Source organism: Pezoporus flaviventris, unplaced genomic scaffold (assembly GCF_033815535.1).
Source record: "Pezoporus flaviventris isolate CSIRO_AGI_PZ_B2104156 unplaced genomic scaffold, CSIRO_AGI_Pfla_v1 ptg000070l, whole genome shotgun sequence".
NCBI classification, from domain to species: Eukaryota; Metazoa; Chordata; class Aves; order Psittaciformes; family Psittacidae; genus Pezoporus; species Pezoporus flaviventris.
The window spans coordinates 2,653,287-2,665,805 of NW_026892618.1; the positions used below are offsets into that span (position 1 = coordinate 2,653,287).

Here is a 12,519-nt window from a genome sequence, read left to right on the forward strand (position 1 = left end):
CGCTTCGCTCTCGGCTGGGGTCCGCCAATCGGAGGGGTGGCGGAGGCGGGCGGCAGTCGGTGCGGCGGAGAGCGGAGCGCTGGGGCTCGGCTTGCGTTCCTCCGCGCTCTCTCGCCGCCTCATCGGCCACCTCCTTCCCTCTCCTCTGCTGCTGCCGGGCACAGGAGACGGGCAGATCCCGGCACTTCAGGTGAGGGCGGCGCCGTCGGCCTGGGCCCTACCCTTAAAGGAGAAGCTTGAGGCGGAGGCTGGGGTTTAGGTCCCAGTCAGAGGCTTTGGCGGGGGAGCGCGGAATGGCGGGCGGGGTCCCACCGGCGGGCGCGGGGAAGGGGGTTCGCCACGGGGCTCACCTCTGGCGCCTGGGCCCGCGCTGCCCACGGCGGGGTCAGGCCGCGTGGGGCGGGTGCCGTACTGGGAAGGCCCTGTTGGGTGCTGGCGGGGGCTCGGCGGTAATAGTGCTGAGGCGCAGCGGGAGCGGGCGGACGGACGGGTGAATGTGTGCGCCCCGCGGTGGTGTCGGGGCTTCTTGCCGCCCGGGCGCGGGGAAGGTGAAGGTCTCCTTGCACGGCGGCCGGCGGGGAAGGGCAGGGCTGGGGCTCGGCAGGATGACGACACGGGCTGTGGGGAGGCTTGGTTCCTGTTGGGGGGAAGAGCGCTGCTCGCTATTCAGTGACCCACTCGCTGGTGGCGGCGGCTTTGGTTGTGGGGCGGGACGGGACAGAGGCCTAAAATTGAGCGGTTGGGTTTTTCTTCCCGGTTTTGAAATCCCGGCGTCCGGGATGATGGCAGGTAACGATGCTAGTTTGATGGGAGGAGGTGTTTGTATGGGGGAGAGAGAGATTTTAAGCAGCTAACAGCCTCCCGAGAACCAGTAATGATCTAGCTAAGTCAGGCTTGTTGATTTTGCCATTGCTGCCTTCTCTCTTAACTTTCCCTTTTTTGGCTCACGGAAAGAATCTCCTCATCTCCCACAGTAACGTCTGTGTGACAGATAGACAGAAGTTTCTTTATGTGCATCGAGGCTACCTTGCTCGAGAAAGACTGGGTATCTACAGTGTCTGCCCAGCTTGCTGCATCCATCTTTCCCAGCTGCCCGACTGTCTCGGGTTGGAGTGACTCAGAAGCTGATAGGTTCGGTCTTCTGAGCTTTCATCCCTGTGCCCTAGCAGTGAAGGAAGCCAGAAAGGTGCGAGTGCCATATGCTGTCCTTTGTAAACTGAACGTTTGAAAATGAAACATAATCTTGCAGTTTTAAATGCTCGGTTTTCTTGGTAGTTGTTTTTGATCAAAACCACAGATTAGTTAGGATAACAAGTACACCACCGCTCACGTTTCCTTTACCTATTTCGGTAAGTTTGATCATTTGTATGTGACGCAGACCAGGGTAAAAACGGAGCCTTTGGATGTGCTAGACACTTCTGTTTTCTTCTGTTGCAGTGTGACCTTACAACAGACTGCTTGAAAGGTTGGCCATAAGACTGTTTTCTCTTGCTATGGGGGGGGGGGGGGGGGGGGGAGGGAGGGATTTTTTTTCCCTTCTGCTAATTTGGATTTAAATTCAGAGTTTGTTTAGCCTTCTCCAAAGACAAAACCTCCTATTTGAAAGGGTTAAAACCATTAACAGTGCATTATTATAATAGTCATAGCAAAGACTGTGTTATGTAAGTGACTGAGTTTTCATTCTGTTTTCAGTGCAATCAAAGGATCATTCTTACATGTCTGTGATAAGACCAGTAGAGAAATACTGCTTCATTGCTTTATTAGGCAGGGGAAGACTTATATTCTGGCTTTAAGATGAGAGGCAACCGAAACAGTTTGCATTACTGGGCAGGGGGAAGACTTATATTCCAAATTTAAGCTGAGAGGCAACTGAAACAGTTTGCCAACTGTATTTTGGATGAGCAAAACTTCTTAATTGTGTTTTTGACTATTAAGTTTGTTAGCACCAAAGGCTAATGTGCTTGCTCTTTCTCTGTACCTTCCTGAAATCACATTTTGTCAAACTTGCAATTCGCCTTCAAAGATAATAGGGTTACATTCTGCCAATTATGACTGAATCAGCTTAAGCAGTAGTGGGTATTAGCGCATGGGGCATGTCTAATTGGCACAATGCCAGCCTCATTTTAGAGATCTCTGATCATACTCTACCACAGGTTAGGCATGGTAAGCAGGAGAGGAGTGCGGGTGCTACCTTGACCTCTGTAGTGTTAACCTTGGCATGGCTGTTCACTGTTCAACGGCTCCAGACTCCCCTTGGTGCATAGTTTACAGTTCTAGAGTTGGTTTCTTTGGCTCAGGGTCTAATAAACATTTAAAACTGCCCTGGGGGTTAAACTGCATACCACACATCAAGCAACAATATCAATGTTAACAGGAAGATACATAGCACAATTGTAGTTAGAGATTAAATAGTTTATTAGTGTTTGATAGGCAAAACGGCTTTGGGATAATTTTTTACTTTTTTTTTTTTGTTTGTTTCTTTTCTCTCCTTTTGAAGAGGGTGCTCTGCAAGTGGTTGCAGTAGGTAATACCAAGCTGACAAATTAGATGGCAGTTACGATTGCTGGGCTTGATGTTAGCTGTATACATCTTAAGTGAATGGTCTTAAGTATTCTTTAACTTTTCTTTAACTGCCATAGGTTTATGAGAGATTTTCTGTATTCCACAAGTCATCTCTGTAACAAAAACTTGATTTTACTTTATAGTGTGTATTTACTTGTATTTTTCTAATTTTTCTGTTTTATTCCTTTAGTATTTGCAATATCATTACAGTAGCATGGCTTTCTGACTGTGTGGTGGTATTGTGTGCAGCATTTTGATCTGTGAATGTTTGTAGGTCATAATTTCAGAAAACGCCTAGATGTATTTCTAATGGGTAAACGTCTGGTTTCTTTTGCTCTACCAGGGTATACTTGAATGTTGGTCTCAAAATCAGGATTGTGGACTTGTTGCTTTTACCAGGTGACATGTTTGGATGATTTAGTGGTAGGCACGGGAAGTTTTGTTCTCATTCTCTGTGCATCCAGCATATGGCTACCTTTTCCTTCTCTGGAGCTGAGTGAACTACTGGGTTAAAGATGTCCTTATGTCAATTCTGTGCTTCCCTGATTATGGTTAAAATGAGCCTAAAAGTTACTGTGACTTGAACTGGTAGCCTGCAGGACAAAAAATGTTTATGTTTGTCACAGGAATGGCAAAGGATAAAATGCTTAGCAGTGCTGCTAGTCAGAAATTGTCTGTGCTTCTGTGAATCTGTGGGAGTAAAACAAATTAGCTGAAAGGTAGCTTTCTGCTTCTGAGTTGGTATATGGTTTTCTCAATATGGGAGTAGCAGGTCCTGGAAAGAGTTGCATCTTCTCATACAATAAGCCAGGAGGATTGTAGGTGCAGATTGAAGGTAATGTTTTGTTGGTTCTTAGGATCTCTGCTTTATAAAAGAAATTTTAAAGTCTAATGACTTGAGACTGAGACCTGGAAGGAAGTCTGTAATGCTTGAAGACTAGCCTGTGAGATTAACAACTTTTTTGTAACATAGGATTTAATTCAAATTCTGTCTTAATCCATAAAACTTCAAGAAGTGTTGTTCCTTTCAACTAAACCTAGTTACTGTTTTTTGGCTTGTCTTAATGTAATGATGAATTGTTCTCAGGGCATTAAAAGGAAGAAAGCGGGAAATAAGAATGATGTAACTGTACTGAGATAAGCTGAGCTAAGTATTCAAGAGTCTGTGGTTGAATAAAATGGTGTACCTAATATGAATGTTACTTGGCTATTTGGCTCACTTAGGATGGAATGAATAATCTGAAGTTGATAGTAAAAAAGCTGTTGTATCCTGGGTTGGTTCACAGTGTGTAATCATAGTTGAGTTTGTCACAAGACTTGAATGTCATTCCTTTGTATGCTATCCTGCAAGGTACCTTGCTTCGGGGAAGGGAACAGCCGAAATTTCTTTTAATGGTGTTGGTCTAGAATCTGGTTTAATGCGTGCTGTGAGTGATTCTGCTGAAGCCACTGTGAACAGTTATGCATTGGTAGAGCCCTGTGAATCTTGGTGGACAGGATGTGTCAATATTTGAGGAGGTTCCCAGCCCTAATTGGTAAATAGGGAGAGAGCAAGTGTGGGTATTGTAGTGCTGCACTGTAATGAGCTTTGAAGCAAAACCAAAAAAAAAGTACCTGAAGGCATTAAGTGATGAGATCTGGTTCAACATTTTAGAATATGCAAATGTTTGAAAACTCTTCTGGCTTATGCAACGCATTGTAAATATTTTGACAGTGTTGGAAACCTGTATCTCACATTGTTTGGTTTTGGGTCAGTGCATGTTATTAACACTTTTTGCTTGTGTAGGTCTCTGCTTTAAGGTAAGAGTTAATTCCAAGGCATCCACAAACCTAAAATTTTAAACAAGCTTCTTTGCCTTTTATCATGTACTCTAGACCAGTGAATAGCAAACCACAGTACAATGTAACAGCAAAAATGAAGAACAGCATGTCAAATCATGTTGTTAAACATCTGTTTCAAACAGTTTTACTGAAGCCAAAAAAGGCTGTATTTTATGTAATCTTTTCTCATAAGCGTATAGATGTGACATAGAGATGCCCTGAGAATGGGTGCCATGCAAATTTTAAGTGACACTGTGACTCGGGAGTTCACAAGTATGTATTTTAAATATCTTCTTATGCCTGTTGTGATTTATATGTCACAGAATCTTGATGCACTTGCAAGCTCTTAGCTTTTGATTATGAGGTAGGGGGTTGTTTACTAATATTAAAACTGGATGATGGTGGTATTCTGTAATCTTCACTGTGAAGTGTCATTTTTCAGAAGTGTGATCTTTCTTTCTGTCTTGTTATTATTGTGGCTTAGTATATGAGTACCACAAATAGGACTCATAAATCTGATTTTTGTGTACGATAATATGTTAATCTCCCTCATATATCAGCCTGATGCACTGCCAGCTGGTGATTGTAATAACAAAAGGTGTGTATTGACTGAGCTCTGAGAGGACCAGCAGAGTTCTTGTACGTGGCATCTCTGACTGCTTTCTGAGCATAGCCAGGGGTTCTCGGTTCCAACACCAGCTTGCATGGAACCTTACTTAGCACTGTAATGGTAGATGAACCTTAAAGTAAGAAGTCTGTTTGTTCTCAGTAGCAGATACATACTTCACTATGCAGGCATACTTCACTGTTCTTTTAAGCTTATGTATTATTTTTTTTAATTAATTTCTGACTTAATAGGTCAAGTAAAAGGTGCAGGGTGAGTATGCTTAATGTGCCCTTCTTAAAAGGGGTAATGTGAAGTACAGATTTCAATAAATGATCTGCCATGAGTCACAGGACTAACGGAGCATCTTTTTAGCTTAACTTACACCTCTGATCCTCTCTATTAAAGAAGCTTTCCTTGGCAGATTGGCAGCTATCTGGATCACTGCAGCGTGGAATAGTGCTGGTTGCTTGTCAGGAGAAATGATAAATCTATGACAAACAGATGTGTATATATATGTGTGTATGTGTGTGTGTATATATATTATATATATGACATATATATATGTATATGTCATTTACCTGAAATAATACAGCCAGTCTAATATCCAGTCAACATACAGTTGTGCTTATCTTGAACAGCATGGTTAATCTCTAGAGCAAACTTAACTGAAGGTAGTTTTCCCAAGTTCTTGCTGTGTTTAGGTGGTGGTTCCCTTCCAAAATGTGAGGTCTGTTTTAAGTGTGAGAACTGAAACTGGGTAACCATTTCCTTTCAACAACTTATCTTTAATTTTTGTGTTAGTGGAGAGCTTCATATAAAGAACGTTGTCAGTCTTGTCATTTGTAAAGTGAGATATAAATTGAGTGGCTAGTTGTTCCTCTTTTTGGCAATTAAATTTCTTGGAAACTCTTATGCCCACAGCTTAGAGTATTGCCATGTCATTGATTAGTTCTACTGTTATGGTAGGCCACTGCCAGCAAGCGTGCATGGCACAGCCACTCGCTCTCCTCTCTGTGGGATGGGGAGAGAATTGTAAGAGAAAAAGTGAAAAAACTTGTGGGTTGAGACAAAGACAGTTTAAGTAAAGCAGAGCTGGTTCATTTGAAAGCAGGAACAACCAGCACACATGGCTTAACCAATACATAGTGCCACTTCCCAAAGCAAACTTTCATGCTGTCTTGAGGAAGAGAGTCCTAGGTGGAAACAAGTGGATTAGGGAAACAAGCTGCAGAGTGTTACTGTATCATTGATGGCTTGTGGTGGTTGACCCTGGCTGGATGCTAGATGCCCACCAGAGCTGCCCTGTTGCTCTCCCGTCCTCAACTGGACAGGGGAGAGAAAACATAATGAAAGGCTTATGGGTTGAGATAAGGACAGGGAAAGATCATATATCAGTTACTGTCAAAGGCGAAACAGACTTGACTTGGGGAAATTAATTTATTGCCAATCAAATCACCATAGGGTGATGAAATGTTGAAAGATCTTCCACCCACTCCTCTCATCTTCCCAGGCTCAACCTCACTTTCAATTTATCTTCTCTCCCTGGGCAGTGCAAGGGACAGAGAATGGGGGCTGCAGTAGTCTCTGCTGCTCCTTCCTCCTCACAGTCTTGCCCTGCTCCAGCATGGGGTCCCTTCCCCAGGAGACAGTCCACCATCAACTTCTGCAGTGTGAGTCCTCCCCCACAGGCTATAGCTCTTCACATACTGCTCCAGTATGGGTCCCTCACAGGGTTGCAAGTCTTGCAAGCAAATGTGCTCCAGCGTGGGCTCCTCAGAAGCACGTTTTGGGGATGGCTTTAGCGAATAGGTACTTTTTAATCTGTAGATAACGTGTTAATGTTCTATAGACATCTAAAGAGGTGATATTTAATATAAACAGTTTTTAAACTGCTGCTGCTCTTAATGTTGAAGTAGTTTGGTTATTCAGTTGCTAATAGTACACAGTACAAAGGCAGAAGAATGATTAATATATTTTAATTCAGAAAGTAACTATTTGTAATGAACTCACCTTATCAGAAAAGGACAAGCCATGGGACTTCTGTGAATGAATCCCTGTTGGAATTTGATGTAGCCACAAAGAAAACTTCTCATTTGTAAGGAATGGGTGTAGGGTCCACCACAGCCCTGGTAGCTAGCTTTTATTATATTTATTACCATGAACTTCCCCTATTTTCCACTTCAGGTATAGCTAGTTCTGTAGCCACAGTGTTTTGATTTTGGTTGGGTTTTTTGTTTTGTTTTTTTTTTCCTTCTAATGTGGCTTTGGGGACAGCTGTTAAAAAATCTTGTGTGATTCCCTGTGATTTTTGCATGGCAAAGTAGTATTATTTTATCAGAGTCACAAATCTGAGTCTTCTCAGTTGAAACCAGAAATGGTCGGAGTCAACTTGGTTCTGGTATCTTTTATGTAGGTAGTCACTTCTTTTAGGTCTGAATCCGTTGGTTTGGTTTTTTTTTAGTTATGGTGTACGGAGTTCCTTTGTGTTGAATTCAACATGCTCTTTGAGTTAGGACATTGTCACCTGCAGCGTTTGTTAAGCGCCATGCCAATTTTAGTATTGCGAAAGTGAAACGTGGAACATACGTCGGTGAGACCAAAGGGCCCCACAGTAATGCGGCATTCTCCTTCACACATCAGCTTGCTGCAGAAGGAGCTGACTGTGTTGTGTTATTTAGTGTGCTCTGGTGATCTCCAGTAGATATCAGTTAGTTCCCATGGGGTTCATGAGCTATTGAAAGATATTCTAGAATATCTGGAATGTTAGTATTCATTAAAGTTGTTAATAATTCAAACAACTAATGAATATTATGCAGGAGTGTCACCACTTCTTTCTTGACAACTTAATCCTCTCTACCTACCTATTATAACCACTTACATGCTGTTCAGCCATGCGACTTGTACAGTGAAGTTTCAGTGATATTAAATGGGCTTGATTTATGTTCCCAGATACAAACATCTTGTCTCTTGTGTGCATACCACTTGCACATAAACAATAAAAAATATTTATATTTTTGCTTGACTTTCAGGGTCTCAGATTTTGTGTTGTATGTATACTTGCTTATTCCTTTTGTTGGCATAGCATCTTGTGATTTGTTAAAATAGCTCAGAAGCTTTTTGCCATTTCTACTCACAGTGATGAAGCAAGTAGCTTCAAAACCAGTACGGTCTGTGTTGCTCCTAAAACTGGAAGTCAGGTTGTTTGTTTCTCTGATGCCCTGCTATTTGTTCTTGCTATGTGCCGTGTTGGCTCTCTTTATGTGGCTGTGCTGCAACCAGAGTTGGTTCCCTGGTCCAGCTAGAAGCTTCTTATTTTTTGGCAGAGTAATTTTCAGCTGGATAAAGCTTAGCACCTGGCTTCCTGAATATAGTCAAAGGCATAGGTCTGGAGGAGTGACTGGGCATGTGGGAGAAGACCAGATCAACCTTTGTTGGCAGAAGAAGTCTGTACCGTAATAAAGTGGTCAGGCAAGGTATTGAGATGAGCAGTACAGTGAATAATTTCTGTAAACTTAGGCCGTAAAGTGAATGTTGGATATAAGTAAGTCTTTGTATAAGTGCTTTTATAATCCCATGTATGCAAAAAATGGTCAGACGTAATAAAATAAGGAAGATGCAGTATATATAAATGGAACAGTGTTGCTCATCCTACCAGCAGAAGCTGTGCTACATGAGCTGCTGAAATACAACTGAGAAAGATTTAATGCTTATTGCCTAGACTTACTATCTTTAAGCTGTTAAGGGTATTGAAGATGTGATTAAACTTATGTTTCTCAATTTTTACCAATTTTAAATGCATGGCTGAGTGAGTAATAAGTATCAAATTATCTTAAGTTAATATATTTAAAGGTAAATGTGCTGCTTTCTTGAATTGAAATAATTCTCAAAGCTGAACAGGTTCCAAGTAGAAAGGGGCTAAAAGTCTTTGCTTTTTGGCTTCTAGAATGCTCATGTGTAAGTAACTTTTATGTGTACTTCTAATGTGTAGTGCTGATATATATTCTTGTGTAATGAAATAATGTATTTATAAAAAAAAGTGAATGCTAAATATTTTTTAAAATTCCTAGCAGAAGGCTTAATCTGTTAACACTTTATTGTTCAACCAGGTTTTGAAGAACTAGCTTTGAATTCCAGCTCAATATTTAATTTCCAGAATGAACTCAATCTTGTGGAAATAATCAAGTGGAACTGCTTACCTACCTTATTGTAACCTTTTGTTTTTTTGTGATTTTTATTTAGTTGGCTTTCTTATTCTGCAAAAACAATTGAACAGAATTAGTTGGATCTTCCTGTTACTTTTGTTCTGTGATAGTGCCCAGTCTGCTGCCTTGGCTATTCTCAGCAAAGCACTGTTCCACCTGATGTTTGTTTGGTTTTTTTTTGAAGGAGGTGCATAGGTACACGAATTAACTAGCAGAGAGCATCTTCCCAAGGAAGCAGACTGAGCAGTATTGCAGAACACTTTGTGCTTTGCTTTGCTTTTTTTAAATTGTTTTCTGCGCTAGGAAAGGTGAAAGGTCATTCACTGGATATCATGAATATCTTGTCTGTGCATTGAGGTAGGACCAAATCTGTTATTTATGTTCCTAAACACAAATTTAGGGAGATGAAAGGTCAACCTGTACAGTTTTAAGGTGAAACCGTAAAGTAGGGTGAACCCTAAAATTGATTTGAAATTAGATTTGGTCTTAAAGTTGGTTTGAATTTGGTTAAGTAATCCGTTGTCCATATTAGCAGCTGCTTCTGCTTTGGCTTGTAGTATCCCTGTATCAGAGAACAATATGTGGGTCTTGTCTGTATCTACTTATTTTTAGCACTTGGTTTAGATCAGGCTGTTGCATCGTTTCTGGTAGAATATAAATTCTGTGAGTTCTGTGGGTATCGTGAGTGAAATCTGTGCTGTGCAATTTTAATCATTGTACATCAGTAACAAGCAGTTCAGCGACTGATACGTGCAAATAGATAAATATCATGCATTAATTCTGCATTTGTTTTAGGTTATGCAAGACAATGTATAGCTTATTTGCTTTAGATTTTTATCAGTCTAATAAAATAGTCTCACTTTCTCAAAACATACATTGGCTTAGGTTTTTCACTAGCCCCGTAGAGAAACTAGAGGTGCAATTGGAGATCTGATATTTCTGCCTGTTTTCCCTCCTCTCCTTTCTTGCATCAGAGGCTAGATGGGAAGCACATATGCTTCTACATGTTACTAGGTATAGCAGAAACACTTTGTTTAATTAAGGACAAACTGTGCTAAATTTAGCACATAATGCTTACCAGTGTATTGCTGAACAAAATTACTAGTTTTACAGTAATAATTTTAGCAAGCTTTATGCTGTTTCCAAGATATCTTACTGCATAGCAAGGAAATACAGAGAGAGTTTAACAGATTTGATGTCTTCAAGTACATCAAAATGTATTTTCATTGTGCACATTTAATGCATTTTTTTGCATATGCAGTGTCTATTTCTCATTTCATACATATGGATAAAATACTGCATTTTTTTGAATGAATACTGCTGTCCCAGTATCGTATCTTTTGAGGTTGTTGTGAATTATGTTAGTAGTTCAGCTGTGAAGTTTATAAAGTTTCAATGAGATTTCTCATTTTCAGGGATGTGTTGGTGTCTGATTTGGCTAGTGTATTACATTTTGAATTCAATTTATTAGATAGGAAAAATAATCTGAAAAGCTGTTGTACGAATTGGCTCTTTAAAGTTGAAGGTCTTATAAACATGCTTTTATAAGTATGTGTGTTGAATTTGTGAATGAAAAAGGTCACATGAATCAATTTTTATTGCAGCAAACACAGAACAAAGTTCTGTAATCTCATTTCAGAAAAATAAAAGGCTTTTATAAAAATCTTGTGAAACACTTTATAATGCAATGGTAATTGATTTGGGCAGTGTTTAGCCCCGCAAAAGGGAAGAAATAAGCAATGTAAAACTTGCGGCTATTGTTCAATTGCTTTGTCACTGTTGTGAGTACTATTAAGGCTATATTCATTATCTACCAATAGTCTAAAATTTCTGAACAGGGAGCACTAGCTCATACCCGTTGAGGGTTAGTTGCTGCCTGTCCTATTTATTTATGTAATAAGTAAGAGGATGCTTGTGCCTGAATTTGTTTCTCCAGGAACCTCTGCAGTGTTCTTTAAAGCATGGGTCTGTTTTTCCAGAATGAATTAAATTTGAGCTACTTTCTCTAGTTATGCAGCTGTGTTGGGTCATGAGAATTATTTGGATATGCAAAGAATAGCATATTGCACCTAGTCATTTACATCAGAGTCACCGTGCAAGTTTTAAATTTGGAGTACTGCAAAAAATCTCAATCTGGCTATAGTATCTGCCCTAAAAGAGGAAGGAATGCAAGTCATGTCTTCCATCTAACTTTTCCATTACCCAATTTCAAGTGCTTAACTGCTCTGCATAGCTGTGAATACTGAAAGGGATGTGGGAAATCTTAACTACGTAAGCTTAAAAAGACATTTTTAAATCTTGTTTTGGAGTTGGCCAACTTTCTTTAGCAAAGTTTTTCTCTTTTAAGGGGGGCGGAAAGAAAAATCACCATCTTGGGTGAAAGACGCGTACAAGTAGGGATTTGGCGTACCTAGTCAAATGCATAAAATGAAAATGAAACAACGTAAATTTTTGTCTGAAGCTAGCCTACTGAAACTTAAATATTGAGGCAAGTGAGAAGTTACCTACTTGAAAATCTGCTTTCTTTGTTATTGAATTTCTTCTGATTTTGTCTAGAATTTAAAACTTGATATGTCATTACGGTGTTAAGCTAAATGAATTCAGATGGTAACTTACATCCAGATCCTGAAATTGTTGAATAAATTATTGGAATATTACTATTGAAATAGAGGGCAGTAAAAGATGAGTAGAGTTTTTCAGAATTTGAATAGGGTTTCAGTGCCTTTATAGGCAAAAGTGCTGGATTTCTACCTTTCTACCTATTTTACTTATATTGGTGCTAGCTTCTGTTGATTTACACCTTTCCCAGAGACTAGAAATGGACAGTGGTGTTGCATTTTGTGTCTGTCTGTTGGTATCATGTAGAGTTAGTAAAACTAATTTCAGTGTTAGTTTTGCTAGGATTTAGTCAAAACTGTGAGTCAGCACTAAATCCATTTGAATGGCCTTCTTTGCACTAGTTTTAGGTTGAAAAGGCTATCTTTAGTAACTTCTTTATTTGATTAGTACAGTAGGGTTATATACAAGCAAGCAGGGAGAACTTAGAAAACCCCCTTTTCTGGTATCACATAACACTACTTCTGTTGCAATTGAAAATTGTTCCTGTTAGTGCCAGGCATTGTTATTCGGAGCCTGAGAATGAAGAGCAACTGAAGATTTTTGTGTTAACTACTGCAGCTTCTTTTACAGAAGGCCTTCCAAGCTGAACCACCAGTGGATACGGTACTGTAACAAAATACTAGCTAGGCTCAGACTGGTTTGATGCCATTAGAATTCTTTAATTTGTTTAAAAATGAGAATAAACATGTAAACATTTTGAAAGAATAG

At 40.1% G+C, this 12,519-nt stretch overlaps 1 protein-coding gene across 3 annotated transcripts in view; it reads left to right on the forward strand.

The window, feature by feature from the left end:
• Positions 1 to 12,519, forward strand: part of PACSIN2 (protein kinase C and casein kinase substrate in neurons 2) — a 56,645-nt gene continuing 44,126 nt past the window's right edge. Inside the window, exon 1 of one of the 3 annotated variants that reach the window (XM_061472091.1) lies at positions 1 to 190. The gene's annotated coding sequence lies outside the window, so the exon portion shown is untranslated. The remainder of the gene's footprint in view (positions 191 to 12,519) is intronic. The other 2 variants (XM_061472090.1, XM_061472093.1) reach the window with 2 other exon arrangements.